At 50.3% G+C, this 15,364-nt stretch overlaps 1 protein-coding gene across 1 annotated transcript in view; it reads left to right on the forward strand.

Moving 5' to 3' along the window:
• Positions 1-1,193: 1,193 nt before the first annotated feature.
• LOC147701759 (uncharacterized) overlaps positions 1,194-15,364 on the forward strand; it is a 546,044-nt gene continuing 531,873 nt past the window's right edge. Inside the window, exon 1 of the mRNA XM_086930377.1 lies at positions 1,194-1,268. The gene's annotated coding sequence lies outside the window, so the exon portion shown is untranslated. The remainder of the gene's footprint in view (positions 1,269-15,364) is intronic.

Below are 15,364 nucleotides of genomic sequence, written 5' to 3' on the forward strand. Positions count from 1 at the left end.
CCTCTGGCGACGCGGGACCCGCGCAGCGGGTACTGCTAGCTGTAATCACGAAGGTGAAGGCAAAGTCTCAGAGCCACAGTGCAGAGTCAGCGATTGAACGCAGCAACAGAGTGAGAGGAACAGGAATCCCTTGTACTTTGGCACTGAAGAGCAGTGGCAAAGTGCCCAAAGCATCTAGACCAACAAAACCAAAGTCCTACACACAGCAAAATAACAGGAGGCAAAGGCAAAAATACAGGGGAAACCCGCGTTAATGATGCCAGGTCTAACACAGATTAAACAGACCACATTCTCTGGCCTTTGGCCTGGGACCCAAATTTCTTCATGGCGTTGGTCCCAACCGCAGCCAATAGCCTCCAGGCCAATGGAGGCACCTTTTCAGTTCTAAAATGAGGCAATTTACCAGTGTTGGGAGTCAGGGCTCTGGCGCACTTGGCATGATAAAGACCCCTTAAAGTCCATGGCATGCACAAACCAACAAATGGCACTGAGTCCATTGGGAGTCCACCATCCGTCTGTGCAGGTAACAGTGGAGTGAAGTACTCTAAACGACTAACTAATTTAAGGCACCATCTACAGGGATGATGCTGAGGGTAAATTAATTATTTATTTAATTTTCCCTTTGCATCGTCCCTCGAAATCCCCCTTTAACCAGCCCCACTGCCCCACACTGTTACCTGCATGGACTGCGGCTGCCACCAACCAATACTCAGACAGTTACCAAGTTCAAAAATGAGGAAATAATGAATACTGTTAAAAAATATACCACATTATTTTTGCCTTTTATTACTGCGTGATTTACTCAACCTGCCGCATAATTTGTCTCCCTCCTGCCACATAATTCCAGTGGCCCTGCGCATACGTAACGACAAGGTACACAAATTGAGGATAGTCCGTGAAAAATACGAACAGGTGGTCGCCCTAGTTGGTGTGTAGATGGCGTCTTAAATTAGTTAGTCGTTTAGAGTACTTCACTTTTCATTCCTTTCCCGAGATGGCCCACTTGATCACTTTCGTGGAGATTAGTGTTTTTATCAGGACCTGTGCGATCGATGTTGATTGAGGGTGGCACTAGTGGGTATTATGCTTGCAGTTGCCAACAACAGACATCGGTTTCCACCTCGCTTATCGAGTGCCAGATCATGTGATCTGGAGAGCAGTGAATGATGAAATGAAACTGAAACTTTGATGTCCACTCAAACGCGGCTGCAGGGTAAGCATTTGTTGGAGATCGGTCTCGAGGCGGTTGGCGTTAAGATCCCTGTAAGGTACAGTGCTCTTTGCATGTTTTTTTTTGTTCGTAACAATTTATTACTGCACTTTATGCGACAACCGTTTTACTCAATGAGTCACCGGGAAACGCCGGATCACCCCCCAGTCACATTATGAGGGTAATGGGAATGCCTCTCATAATGTTTACCAGCGCGCAGCTAACTTTCATTTTAACACAGATGTGGCGTAACAGCTAGAGTTGCTAATTTGTAGCTGGGTAAGCAGGTTCGAATGTCTGTATCGGCGATTGTGGGTAAATCCATGAATCATCTCTTAATGTCCAAAAAATAAGAATCTGTCCTTGTGTAATGTGACTGATGCTCATGTAAAGCGCTCCAAAACCTTCGGGTCGAGTTCGCGCTATAGAAAACTGAAAAAAACTGTAATTGGAAAGAAAGAACACTGATGAGGAAAGAATCAGAACGTTCTTAACACTGTTATCAATAGAGAGGAGCGTGAAAAGTCGAGGATCGAGATAAAGGAGTTATAGTGAAATTAGTTTGTAATGGTAAACATCGTTTACGTTGTGTTTCCCTGCGGTGAGAAATACAGCGGGATAAATAAAGCGGGATAATATAATTTCATACATTCGTATGACAAACAAATAAGAGGTGTAAGAAAATGTGGGTAAGATATAGCAAGAGCGATAAAAATATAACAAGCATTGGAAATGCAATAGGTCTCGCATTAGGAAAGTTTGAGCGATTGTTATTGTAAATGAAACTTTTTTATTTATGTGTTGGTTTTGAAAATAGCCAAATTAATAGCTTTGTCAGTTACAATGTCAATAATTTTAACTTTCGCAAATGTGACACCTATAGCATTTGTAATGCAATGTGTGTTGTATTTACGTGACTTAGATGTATTGATATTACAAATAACAATGGCTTTTATTTTTGTAAATCATTAATACTTAAATAAAAGTTATTGTAATTTATAATGGCAATACCTTAAACGTTTGTAAATAACTTTTGTGAAGATTATGTTCAGTGTATTTTATTGTGACGAAAATCCAAGAACATTGCATTTGCACCTACACACACACAGAGCCACACACACACACACACACACACACACATATAGATGTGGTGGTGGTGGATCTGGGGGATATGGTGGTGGTGGATGTGTTGGTGGATGTGGTAGTGGATGCGGTGGTGGATGTGGTGGTGGTCATGGATGTGGTGTTGGTGGATGCAGTGGTGGTGGATGCGGTGGTGGATGTGGTGGTGGTGGATGCGGTGGTGGATGTGGTGGTGGTGGATGCGGTGGTGGTGGAAGTGTTGGTGGATGTGTTGGTGGATGTGTGGTGGATGTGCTGGTGGTGGGTGTGGTGGATGTGGTGGTGGATGTGGTGGTGTATGTGGTGGTGTTGGATGTGGTGTATGTGGTGTTGGTGGATGCGGTGGTGGTGGTGAATGGGGTGGTGAATGCGGTGGTGGATGTGGTGGTGGTGGTGGAGGTGGTGGTGGATGTGGTGGTGTATGTGGTGGTGTTGGATGTGGTGTATGTGGTGTTGGTGGATGAGGTGGTGGTGGTGAATGGGGTGGTGGATGCGGTGGTGGATGTGGTGGTGGTGGTGGGTGTGGTGTTGGTGGTGGGTGTGGTGTTGGTGGTGGGTGTGGTGGTGGATGTGGATGTGGTGGTGGTGGATGCGGTGGATGTGGTGGTGGTGCATGCGGTGGATGTGTATGTGGTGGTGGATGTGGCGGTGGATGTGGCGGTGGATGTGGCGGTGGATGTGGTGGTGGATGTGGTGGTGGATGTGGTGGTGGATGTGGTGGTGATGGTGGATGTGGTGGTGGTGGATGTGGTGGTGGATGTGGTGGTGGTGGATGCGGTGGTGGTGGTGGTGGATGGGGTGATGGATGTAGTGGTGGTGGGTGTGGTGGATGTGGTGGTGGTGGATGTGGTGGTGGATGTGGTGATGGTGGATGCGGTGGTGGTGGTGGTGGATGGGGTGATGGATGTAGTGGTGGATGGGGTGGTGGATGTAGTGGTGGTGGGTGTGGTGGTGGATGTGTTGGATGTGGTGGTGGATGTGGTGGTGGATGTGGTGGTGGATGTGGTGGTGATGGTGGAGGCTCTTGGTGTGTTGACATTTTAAAACTGATGGCTTCTCACTTTCTGTAGTTAACATCTCATCTGCTGGGCAAAGCGTCTGCACCCTTTCTGGTTGTTTATGCTGTGTCACATACTTAAAGTTGCGGCAAGGTTGTGCTGGGAGAGAGAGAGTGGGGAGGAGAGTAGGAGGAGGAGGGGGGAGGAGAGTAGGAGGAGGAGGGGGGATGAGAGTAGGGGAGGCACGGCCTAGCGGCCGTGCAACCAAGAAGTGAGGGGGCGGAGCTGGGGGAGATAAAGCAAGACCCGCAAATTAAAAGTAAGCTTTCTAAAGAATTATGGCGCCCGGCGTGAACCCTCGACAGATGCTAGGTGTGACCTTTCACTAATTGTACTGACTGTTTGCTCGGTGAAGCGGCACGCTGTAGACACTGTAACACGCGTTGGATAAAGTGCCAGTTCTTTTGAAGTTAATGGATTTCATTGTGCAGCATGAGGGGGGCAAAATCAAGCTAGAAGGATCCCTTCGCGCTTCCCATTGCGAGCACGTTCCTGGCAAAGGATCCATTCTAGCAGCATGCTCACTACTTTCCAGGAATAATTTGTTCAACTGCCCAGGACGGGCACATTCGAGGTACCAAGAGAAGTAGTGCTCCGAGCCAGCAAGTATTGTTCCTAACTGCCCAATACCCACAGGCAAAAACCCTCGTGGCCTTGAGACAGGGTGACACAAACCCTGAGACATTCCAAAAACAAACGTAGGACTACAATTGGTATGACCTAGGATCGAAGAATGGCTTAACTGTCAGCATTCATAAATATAGAAAGCACAGACACTGTGGCACTAAAGGAAATGAAATGTTACGTTTATACACAGTACCATCTATGTTAACTAAATTGCGTTCTGCATTGGGATTACAACGCTATTGCGCACTGAAACATCAGAATGTGGCTCCCTCTATGTCCCTTAGACACTCTCTGAAAACGTAACTTTTGCTAAATGTTCAAAAATTCGACAGCCCAGATGGTGGAAAAAAAACTTGCATTATCCGAGCAAATTCGGGGCGCGGTCACCCAATCATGAGGTGTTGTTAGAGCTTTACATATCGCACACGCCCCTCGCTAGAAACTCCTCCTCATAACCCGACGTTGACGGGCAGGCAAAAAGGGTTCACTCCAGTCACACACACAGCAGACAAACATACATACTCGTGGATAATGTGCTTTTCCTCTACTCCACGCCAACTTCAACTGGAAACTCTGGAGAAGCCACGAGTTATTTGGTTCCGGATTCGATTACAAAAACATAAGCTGCACACAAGGCATTTCCATCAAACAAGTTCTTCGTGGTGCATGACTTAACAGAGTAAATGTGAGGAGCCATGGAACCAACTAAAAATGTCCAATTGCGAATGATGGATAACTAACAGTAGAGGTTGCCTTTTTAAAGAATTGGCACGGGGTGCAAACGAAACAAAAACAAGTTTAAACGAGACCCAGAGGAGGCTATCTTAAAACAAGGTTGTGCTGGGAGAGAGAGAGTGGGGAGGAGAGTAGGAGGAGGAGGGGGGAGGAGAGTAGGGGAGGCACGGCGAAGTGAAGAGACAAGACGGAGGGAAGTAAGAGAAGGGGAGGGGGGAGGAGAAATGCGACACAGCGGGCAGGGGAGGGGGTTCTGCATTGGGATTACAACGCTATTGCGCACTGAAACATCAGAATGTGGCTCCCTCTATGTCCCTTAGACACTCTCTGAAAACGTAACTTTTGCTAAATGTGAAAAAATTCGACAGCCCAGATGGTGGAAAAAAAACTTGCATTATCCGAGCAAATTCGGGGCGCGGTCACCCAATCATGAGGTGTTGTTAGAGCTTTCCATATCGCACACGCCCCTCGTTAGAAACTCCTCCTCATAACCCGACGTTGACGGGCAGGCAAAAAGGGTTCACTCCAGTCACACACACAGCAGACAAACATACATACTCGTGGATAATGTGCTTTTCCTCTACTCCACGCCAACTTCAACTGGAAACTCTGGAGAAGCCACGAGTTATTTGGTTCCGGATTCGATTACAAAAACATAAGCTGCACACAAGGCATTTCCATCAAACAAGTTCTTCGTGGTGCATGACTTAACAGAGTAAATGTGAGGAGCCATTGGAACCAACTAAAAATGTCCAATTGCGAATGATGGATAACTAACAGTAGAGGTTGCCTTTTTAAACAATTGGCACGGGGTGCAAACGAAACAAAAAAAAGTTTAAACGAGACCCAGAGGAGGCTATCTTAAAACAAGGTTGTGCTGGGAGAGAGAGAGTGGGGAGGAGAGTAGGAGGAGGAGGGGGGAGGAGAGAAGGAGGAGGAGGGGGGAGGAGAGTAGGGGAGGCACGGCGAAGTGAAGAGACAAGACGGAGGGAAGGCAGAGAAGGGGAGGGGGGAGGAGAAATGCGACACGGCGGGCAGGGGAGGGGGCGGAGCGGGGAGGGGGTGTGAAAGCAGCAGGGGCCTGGAGTGCGGCTGAGGGAACTGATGTGCACGCGCTTTTAAGCTCAATGCGCATGCGCATTGAGCTTAAAAGTCACGGGCACTGCAAGGAATCGCCACGATTCCTTGCAAGTTAGTTAAAGACTGTTTAAGCCCCCATAGTCTCGCAAGCTCGATGCGCATGCGCATCGAATAGCGAGACCTAAAAAGCTAGGGATAGAGTCGGGCAAAGAAGGTAGACGTTTGAACAGTCTTAGACGTGAGAACTAATTCGCACGTTTAACGATGTTCAGCCATGATCCACGTAAAATGACAAAACAATACAAATAAATGTTATGTGAATAAAATACCCCCCTCTCCCCCAAAAGTGAAGGAGCACCGCTCCAAGGGGGATACAAAGTGCACCTGGAGATTCCTCAGAGTGCCCCTCTCTGGTGGAATGACTTCATGAAACCTCTTTAGCATGGGTACTCACAAACTTTCTCTCGGGGGGGGCCAACTTTACAGTGTGGTTTGTGTCCGAGGGCCGAACCGGTGGGGGCGGGCTCAGTGGGGGAGGGGCTCACCCTCTCTCTCCCTCTCTGTCTCCCTCTGACTGTCTCACTCCCGCTCTCCTTCTGTCTCACTCACTCTGACTGTCTCACTCTCTCTCTCTGTTTCCTTCTCCCTCTCTCTGTTTCCCTCTCCCTCACATTGTTTCCCTCTCCCTCACTCTGTCTCCCTCTCTCTCCTTCCCTCTCCCTCCTTCCTTCTGTCTCCATCTCTCTCCTTCCCTCTCCCTCCTTCCCTTTGTCTCCCTCTCTCTCCCTCCCTCTCCCTCGCTCTCCCTCCCTTTCCCTCCCTTTCCCTCCATCCCTCGCTCTCCCTGTCTCTGTTTCCCTCCTTTTCCCTCCCTCCCTTTCCCTCCCTCCCTTTCCCTCCCTCCCTTTGTCTCCTTCCCTCTGTCTCCCTCCCTCTATCTCCCTCCCTCGCTCTCCCTCTGTCTGCATCCCTTTCCCTCCCTCCCTCGTTCTCCCTCCCCCTCCTTTTCCCTCCCCCACTCTCCCTCTCCTTCCTTCCCTCGCTCTCCCTTCCTTTCCCTTCCTCCCTCGCTCTCACTCCCTTTCCCTCCCTCGCTCTCCCTCTGTCTGTCTCCCTTTCCCTCCCTCCCTCGCTCTCTCTCGCTCTCCCTCCCTTTCCCTCCCTCCCTCTGTCTCCCTCCCTTTCCCTCCCTCCCTCCCTCACTCTCCCTCCCTCTCCCTCTGTCTGCATCCTTTTCCCTCCCTCCCTCCCTCGCTCTCCCTCCCCCTCCCTCCCCCTCCCTTTCCCTCCCTTTCCCTCCCCCACTCTCCCTCTCCTTCCCTCCCTCGCTTTCCCTCCCTTTCCCTCCCACCCTCGCTCTCCCTCCCTTTCCCTCCCTCCCTTGCTCTCACTCTGTCTGCCTCCCTTTCCCTCCCTCTCTCGCTCTCCCTCGCTCTCCCTCCCTTTCCCTCACTCTCTCTCTGTCTGCCTCTCTTTCCCTCCCTCCCTCGCTCTCCCTCGCTCTCCTTCCCTTTACCTCGCTCTCCCTCTGTCTGCCTCTGTCTCCCTCCCTTTCTCCCCCTCCCTCTATCTCCCTCCCTCTACCTTCCTCCCTCGCTCTCCCTCCCCCCCTTTCCCTCCCTCCCCCTCTGTCTGCCTCCCTTTCCCTCCCTCCCTCTCCCTCTGTCTCCCTCCCTCTACCTCTCTCTGTCACCCTCTTCATCTCACCCTGCCTGTGTGTCAGCCCGGGCTGAACCAGCTTCCTGGGCACACAGAGCCGCACCCGAGCACTTCACAGGTCTTTAAAAGACCAATGATTTGTTAATGAGGCTTTCTTCACCTCTTAGCTCCCCTGCAGCCCCACTCTGACTATGGCGGGAATCGCCTGGCCGCCACAGAGCAGCAGAGTCTCTGAGTCGCGCTGCCGCAGGGGTGTTTGCTGATACTCTTTTAAAAAAAGAAGAAACCCATTAAAACACGGGTACCATGTCTGCAAGGTCCGCGAGCCGCCAGGGAAGTCTTGCCGGCCCATACTATGAGTACCCGTGCTCTATAGCTTCTAAAAGTCGTCCTGCACAAAGCAAAACTCTGTAGAGTGTCACATTTAGAGTTCTGTCGTAACCCTTTAATTAGGTTGGGTGCAGCACGTAACCTGCCGGGAATGAGAGATCAGTCTGACCTCTAAACGTGTGAGGTTCGTGGCCCGTGATTTGCGGGCCCATCTTGTATTGACTGCACCTTTGCTGCTCACGGTGACCTTGGCGCAGTTCACGTCCTTCCAAGTTTCCGAAGGTGGCTGTGCTGTGTTTAGGGTGTTCTGTCAGTGCTTAATTCAAGCAGGGAGGTAACCGGTAGGGACCAGCCGCACTCATTTTTTGGGACCGGCACTTATATTTATTTCCTCATCAGACATTTCCCTAAAGAGAGAGAGATGGAAAAACAGACAAATGGGAAAGGAGGAACAGAAAGATGGGGAAATTGTCACCAAGGGAGAAATCAGGAACGTGCAAGATTGAGATGATGGGCCAGTGAGTGTCTGGCAGTGGATGAAAGAGGCTTAAAGGCCTGAGGTGGATTCAGCACTGCGCAAATTCACTCTTTGCCAGCTTGTAATTAGCACTGGCAAAGCCAATCGGCCTCACTTTAAAAAAAAAAAGCATCAGTCTTACAAAGGCTGTTTGGGGATGTGTTAGACCTGGCATTATTGGCGTGAGTCTCCCTTCCATTTTTCAGGTTGCCTCCTCTGTTAAGGTTGAGCTATTAAATCCCGCAGGGATTAATTAGCTCGACCCTATGGTAGGGGAACAAACTCTCTTGACCAAGCGGATTTCTCCGCGGATTTCTCACAATGCATGTTAACTCTTGAAGCATGACGCTTCTCCAGCGCGCGCTTGGCCTCGCACACCACCATCAAAGGCTTCTGCTCCCCCTCACTCACACCCCATCCCCATATGCTCCTTCCCTCCCTCCCACTCTCTGGCTCCCCCGCGCCCCCCCCCACCAGGCTCTTGAACTGGGACGCTTCGCCAGCGCTTCCCTCCCACTCGCTCACTCTCCTTCTCCCCCACCGACTTGTTTTTAATTGCAGATCGCCTTTCACGGCCGCGCAGCTTTACTGCCGCGCGGCCAATGCTTTTTTTTTTTATTGCAGCTGGTGTTCCTGCAAAAGGGCGGCCGCTACCTACGAGCCTCTTGCTGTGCCCGCTTCATGTCATTCATGCTTGTTGGCATTGGATGCTGACAAAACTTAAATTCTCGTAACTTGCAGTGAAACTGCGTGGTTTGAATTGTACTTTCACAATCCAAGCACCCTAACGAGCAAGGTTGGGATATCATTCATAGTGCTGCATGCACATCGGGGTGCACTGCACACTCTTTATTTTAGATCACTTAATTACATGTACTTCACTTGTATTTTTGGGTATCCCCCTTCCGCTTCACGTTTGGAGCCCTCCCCACAACACCCTCTGAGAACAAACGCAGCATTTCCCTCACCCACTCCCTCCCTTTCTGTGCTTGGAGTGAGGCAGCAAGAGGCACAGGCACCCGCTCAGCCCCGGGTCACTTTCGCAACACTTTGCTGCAAGCTGGGATGAGCTTCCCCGCCTCTTTTGTCTGCAGCACCATTACAGATATCCTGTCCTTCCTTACTGTGCTCCAGTAAAAATATTGTGCTCCTCAACTGTACCTAGTGCAGGTCCTCTTACGTTGCCCTGGATGCTCTGCTCCATTTTTGGTTTTGCTTATTTACCGTTAGCGATTTCTTTTTATCCTGAGCCGAGCTTCTTTCTTGTTATTCTTAACAGCTGCTCTTCGCTCCCTCTCGGGCTGCCTCCTCCTCCCTCCTGCTTATGGGGCTGTTTTCTCCCCTGTTGTTTTGAGAATCTGGTCACCTTAGATAAGGATACACTGACATTGAGAAACACCCTGGAATTGTGACAGAGAGCGTGAACCTGCTAGTTTATTTTTTTATTCCTCCCTGTTTTCCTTGCCTCCCTCCCACCTTCTCCTTGCCTAATTTGCTTTTTCCCTTCCAGTCCCCATCCTCCCGCTGTTGTCTGACTACTTCCCACTAATTCCCACACTCCCACTATCCGTGTTGGCGTATATAAATCTAGGTACATTGGTCCCCGTTAATTAACAACTATTGTTTATAGCACGCATTCATATCATAACGAAAGCTCTTATTTCTGTGATCAGGAGTATTTGGCTGAGCTAATTGTTTGAAATGGGTGTTTTTTTCAAATGGCCTAATGAGCGCTGCCTTTAGCTGCACTAAACATACTTTCATTACACGAGTGCAAGCTGCGCATGGAAGCTGCAGTTGGATCAGCTCGTTTGTGGTTTCCTGTCCTAGAGAACTACGAGAGTGAAAGTAAATAACTTTTGCACTGGCCACAAGACCAGGGCTTTATGTGGGCCGGGTCTTGCCGGGGCTCAGCCATGGCAGTTCCTAAAAACAGGTGCAGAGACGGACCCCTATTGGGCTCTCCATTTTCGCCCTCACCCTCAGGGTACAAAAAAAAATCTAAACTCTGCAGCCGTACCACTGTCCAAAGCCTTTAATGCAACTTTAAACAGACTCATTTTAGTTCTTTCACAGTCTCATCATCTCAGAACGGAAAGATTTTCAATATTATATACAACAAAACCATAGCTGTTGCATAATTATCTTAGGCAACTAAGAACCATTGACAAAGCCAATAGTCCTGGCTTGTTGTAGGTAAAATGCTGCTTGTATCCTAAAGAGAAACTATTTCAATTTCAATGAAGAATTTTTCTTCCAAATAGGAGGTGTGGCTATGGGATGTCCATTTGCCCCAGAGCTTGCTGTGCTGTTCATGGCCAAATATGAGGAAACTTTCGTCTACAAGAACAACCCCTTTGTACAATGGATAACACACTGGTATCGATTTATAGACAATATCTTCTTCGTCTGGACTGGCTCAGAAGAGAATTTGAAAAACTTCCATGAGTGGATAAATAACAGAATGCCCACAATTAAATTCAGCATGGAACACTCCAATGACAAAATGCCGTTCTTGGATGTTGAGGTTTACCCTTCCAGTGGAGGTCTGGTGACAACATTGTATAAAAAACCAACGGATCGGAACAAAGCCTTGCATTTTGGAAGTAATCACCCACGCAGCCTTAAGGACAATCTCCCTTATGGGCATATCTCAGAATTCGGCGCAATTGTTAAGAGAAGGAGGAATATTTAAGGCATGCAGAAAATCTCACGTTCAACCTCCAACAACGTGGTTATCCCAAAAAATTGCTTAAAAAATCCCTCAAGAGGGCTTGGTGGACACCGAGGGAGAGCCTACTGGAAAGAAGACCGAAAAAAGAGACTGAAAGAATGGTATTCGTATCCACATTCTGTCCAAATTCAAACACTTTGAAGAAGGTGGTCAAACAAAATTGGCATTTGTTAAAAAATCTGGAACAATCTTTTAAGAACGAACCTCTTTTTGCATTTTGCATTTGTCTCCCTCCCTTTCCCTCCCTCCTTCTCCCTCGCCCTCACTTTCCCTCCCTCTGTCTCCTTCCCTCTCCCTCCCCCATTCTCTGTCCCTCTCCCTCCCTCATTCTCTGTCCCTCTCCCTCCCTTTCCCTCCCTCCCTCGCTCCCCCTCTTTCTGCCTCCCTTTCTCTCCCTCGCTCTGCCTCCCTTTCCCTCCCTCCCTCTCCCTCCCTTTCCCTCCCTTGCTCTCCCTCTCCCTCCCTTTCCCTCCCTCGCTCTCCCTCCCTCTCCCTTTCCCTCCCTCGCTCTCCCTCCTTTTCCCTCCCTCGCTCTCCCTCTCTTTCCCTCCCTCCCTTTGTCTCCTTCCCTCGCTCTCCCTCTGTCTGCCTCCCTTTCCCTCCCTCGCTCTCCCTCCCTCTCCCTCCCTCTCCCTCCCTTTCCCTCCATCCCTCGCTCTCCCTGTCTCTGTTTCCCTCCCTTTCCCTCCCTCCCTTTGTCTCCCTCCCTTTGTCTCCCTCCCTCTGTCTCCCTCCCTCTATCTCCCTCCCTCGCTCTCCCTCTGTCTGCATCCCTTTCCCTCCCTCCCTCGTTCTCCCTCCCCCTCCTTTTCCCTCCCCCACTCTCCCTCTCCTTCCTTCCCTCGCTCTCCCTTCCTTTCCCTTCCTCCCTCGCTCTCCCTCCCTTTCCCTCCCTCGCTCTCCCTCTGTCTGTCTCCCTTTCCCTCCCTCCCTCGCTCTCCCTCGCTCTCCCTCCCTTTCCCTCCCTCCCTCTGTCTCCCTCCCTTTCCCTCCCTCCCTCACTCTCCCTCTCTTTCCCTCCCTCTCCCTCTGTCTGCATCCTTTTCCCTCCCTCCCTCCCTCCCTCGCTCTCCCTCCCCCTCCCTTTCCCTCCCTTTCCCTCCCCCACTCTCCCTCTCCTTCCCTCCCTCCCTTTCCCTCCCTTTCCCTCCCACCCTCGCTCTCCCTCCCTCGCTCTCACTCTGTCTGCCTCCCTTTCCCTCCCTCTCTCGCTCTCCCTCACTCTCCCTCCCTTTCCCTCGCTCTCTCTCTGTCTGCCTCTCTTTCCCTCCCTCCCTCGCTCTCCCTCGCTCTCTTTCCCTTTCCCTCGCTCTCCCTCTGTCTGCCTCTGTCTCCCTCCCTTTCTCCCCCTCCCTCTATCTCCCTCCCTCTACCTTCCTCCCTCGCTCTCCCTCCCCCCCCTTTCCCTCCCTCCCCCTCTGTCTGCCTCCCTTTCCCAACCTCCCTCTCCCTCTGTCTCCCTCCCTCTACCTCTCTCTGTCACCCTCTTCGTCTCACCCTGCCTGTGTGTCAGCCCGGGCTGAACCAGCTTCCTGGGCACACAGAGCCGCACCCGAGCACTTCACAGGTCTTTAAAAGACCAATGATTTGTTAATGAGGCTTTCTTCACCTCTTAGCTCCCCTGCAGCCCCACTCTGACTATGGCGGGAATCGCCTGGCCGCCACAGAGCAGCAGAGTCTCTGAGTCGCGCTGCCACAGGGGTGTTTGCTGATACTCTTTTAAAAAAAGAAGAAACCCATTAAAACACGGGTACCATGTCTGCAAGGTCCGCGAGCCGCCAGGGAAGTCTTGCCGGCCCGTACTATGAGTACCCGTGCTCTATAGCTTCCAAAAGTCGTCCTGCACAAAGCAAAACTCTGTAGAGTGTCACATTTAGAGTTCTGTCGTAACCCTTTAATTAGGTTGGGTGCAGCACGTAACCTGCCGGGAATGAGAGATCAGTCTGACCTCTAAACGTGTGAGGTTCGTGGCCCGTGATTTGCGGTCCCATCTTGTATTGACTGCACCTTTGCTGCTCACGGTGACCTTGGCGCAGTTCACGTCCTTCCAAGTTTCCGAAGGTGGCTGTGCTGTGTTTAGGGTGTTCTGTCAGTGCTTAATTCAAGCAGGGGGGTAACCGGTAGGGACCAGCCGCACTCATTTTTTGGGACCGGCACTTATATTTATTTCCTCATCAGACATTTCCCTAAAGAGAGAGAGATGGAAAAACAGACAAATGGGAAAGGACGAACAGAAAGATGGGGAAATCGTCACCAAGGGAGAAATCAGGAACGTGCAAGATTGAGATGATGGGCCAGTGAGTGTCTGGCAGTGGATGAAAGAGGCTTAAAGGCCTGAGGTGGATTCAGCACTGCGCAAATTCACACTTTGCCAGCTTGTAATTAGCACTGGCAAAGCCAATCGGCCTCACTTTAAAAAAAAAAAAGCATCAGACTTACAAAGGCTGTTTGGGGATGTGTTAGACCTGGCATTATTGGCGTGAGTCTCCCTTCCATTTTTCAGGTTGCCTCCTCTGTTAAGGTTGAGCTATTAAATCCCGCAGGGATTAATTAGCTCGACCCTATGGTAGGGGAACAAACTCTCTTGACCAAGCGGATTTCTCCGCGGATTTCTCACAATGCATGTTAACACTTGAAGCATGACGCTTCTCCAGCGCGCGCTTGGCCTCGCACACCACCATCAAAGGCTTCTGCTCCCCCTCACTCACACCCCATCCCCATATGCTCCTTCCCTCCCTCCCACTCTCTGGCTCCCCCGCGCCCCCCCCCACCAGGCTCTTGAACTGGGACGCTTCGCCAGCGCTTCCCTCCCACTCGCTCACTCTCCTTCTCCCCCACCGACTTGTTTTTAATTGCAGATCGCCTTTCACGGCCGCGCAGCTTTACTGCTGCGCGGCCAATGCTTGTTTTTTTTATTGCAGCTGGTGTTCCTGCAAAAGGGCGGCCGCTACCTACGAGCCTCTTGCTGTGCCCGCTTCATGTCATTCATGCTTGTTGGCATTGGATGCTGACAAAACTTAAATTCTCGTAACTTGCAGTGAAACTGCGTGGTTTGAATTGTACTTTCACAATCCAAGCACCCTAACGAGCAAGGTTGGGATATCATTCATAGTGCTGCATGCACATCGGGGTGCACTGCACACTCTTTATTTTAGATCACTTAATTACATATACTTCACTTGTATTTTTGGGTATCCCCCTCCCGCTTCACGTTTGGAGCCCTCCCCACAACACCCTCTGAGAACAAATGCAGCATTTCCCTCACCCACTCCCTCCCTTTCTGTGCTTGGAGTGAGGCAGCAAGAGGCACAGGCACCCGCTCAGCCCCGGGTCACTTTCGCAACGCTTTGCTGCAAGCTGGGATGAGCTTCTCCGCCTCTTTTGTCTACAGCACCATTACAGATATCCTGTCCTTCCTTACTGTGCTCCAGTAAAAATATTGTGCTCCTCAACTGTACCTAGTGCAGGTCCTCTTACGTTGCCCTGGATGCTCTGCTCCATTTTTGGTTTTGCTTATTTACCGTTAGCGATTTCTTTTTATCCTGAGCCGAGCTTCTTTCTTGTTATTCTTAACAGCTGCTCTTCGCTCCCTCTCGGGCTGCCTCCTCCTCCCTCCTGCTTATGGGGCTGTTTTCTCCCCTGTTGTTTTGAGAATCTGGTCACCTTAGATAAGGATACACTGACATTGAGAAACACCCTGGAATTGTGACAGAGAGCGTGAACCTGCTAGTTTATTTTTTTATTCCTCCCTGTTTTCCTTGCCTCCCTCCCACCTTCTCCTTGCCTAATTTGCTTTTTCCCTTCCAGTCCCCATCCTCCCGCTGTTGTCTGACTACTTCCCACTAATTCCCACACTCCCACTATCCGTGTTGGCGTATATAAATCTAGGTACATTGGTCCCCGTTAATTAACAACTATTGTTTATAGCACGCATTCATATCATAACGAAAGCTCTTATTTCTGTGATCAGGAGTATTTGGCTGAGCTAATTGTTTGAAATGGGTGTTTTTTTCAAATGGCCTAATGAGCGCTGCCTTTAGCTGCACTAAACATACTTTCATTACACGAGTGCAAGCTGCGCATGGAAGCTGCAGTTGGATCAGCTCGTTTGTGGTTTCCTGTCCTAGAGAACTACGAGAGTGAAAGTAAATAACTTTTGCACTGGCCACAAGACCAGGGCTTTATGTGGGCCGGGTCTTGCCGGGGCTCAGCCATGGCAGTTCCTAAAAACAGGTGCAGAGACGGACCCCTATTGGGCTCTCCATTTTTGCCCTCACCCTCAGGGTACAAAA

The sequence above is a fragment of the Lissotriton vulgaris genome, chromosome 7 (genome assembly GCF_964263255.1).
Source record: "Lissotriton vulgaris chromosome 7, aLisVul1.2, whole genome shotgun sequence".
Classification (NCBI taxonomy): domain Eukaryota; kingdom Metazoa; phylum Chordata; class Amphibia; order Caudata; family Salamandridae; genus Lissotriton; species Lissotriton vulgaris.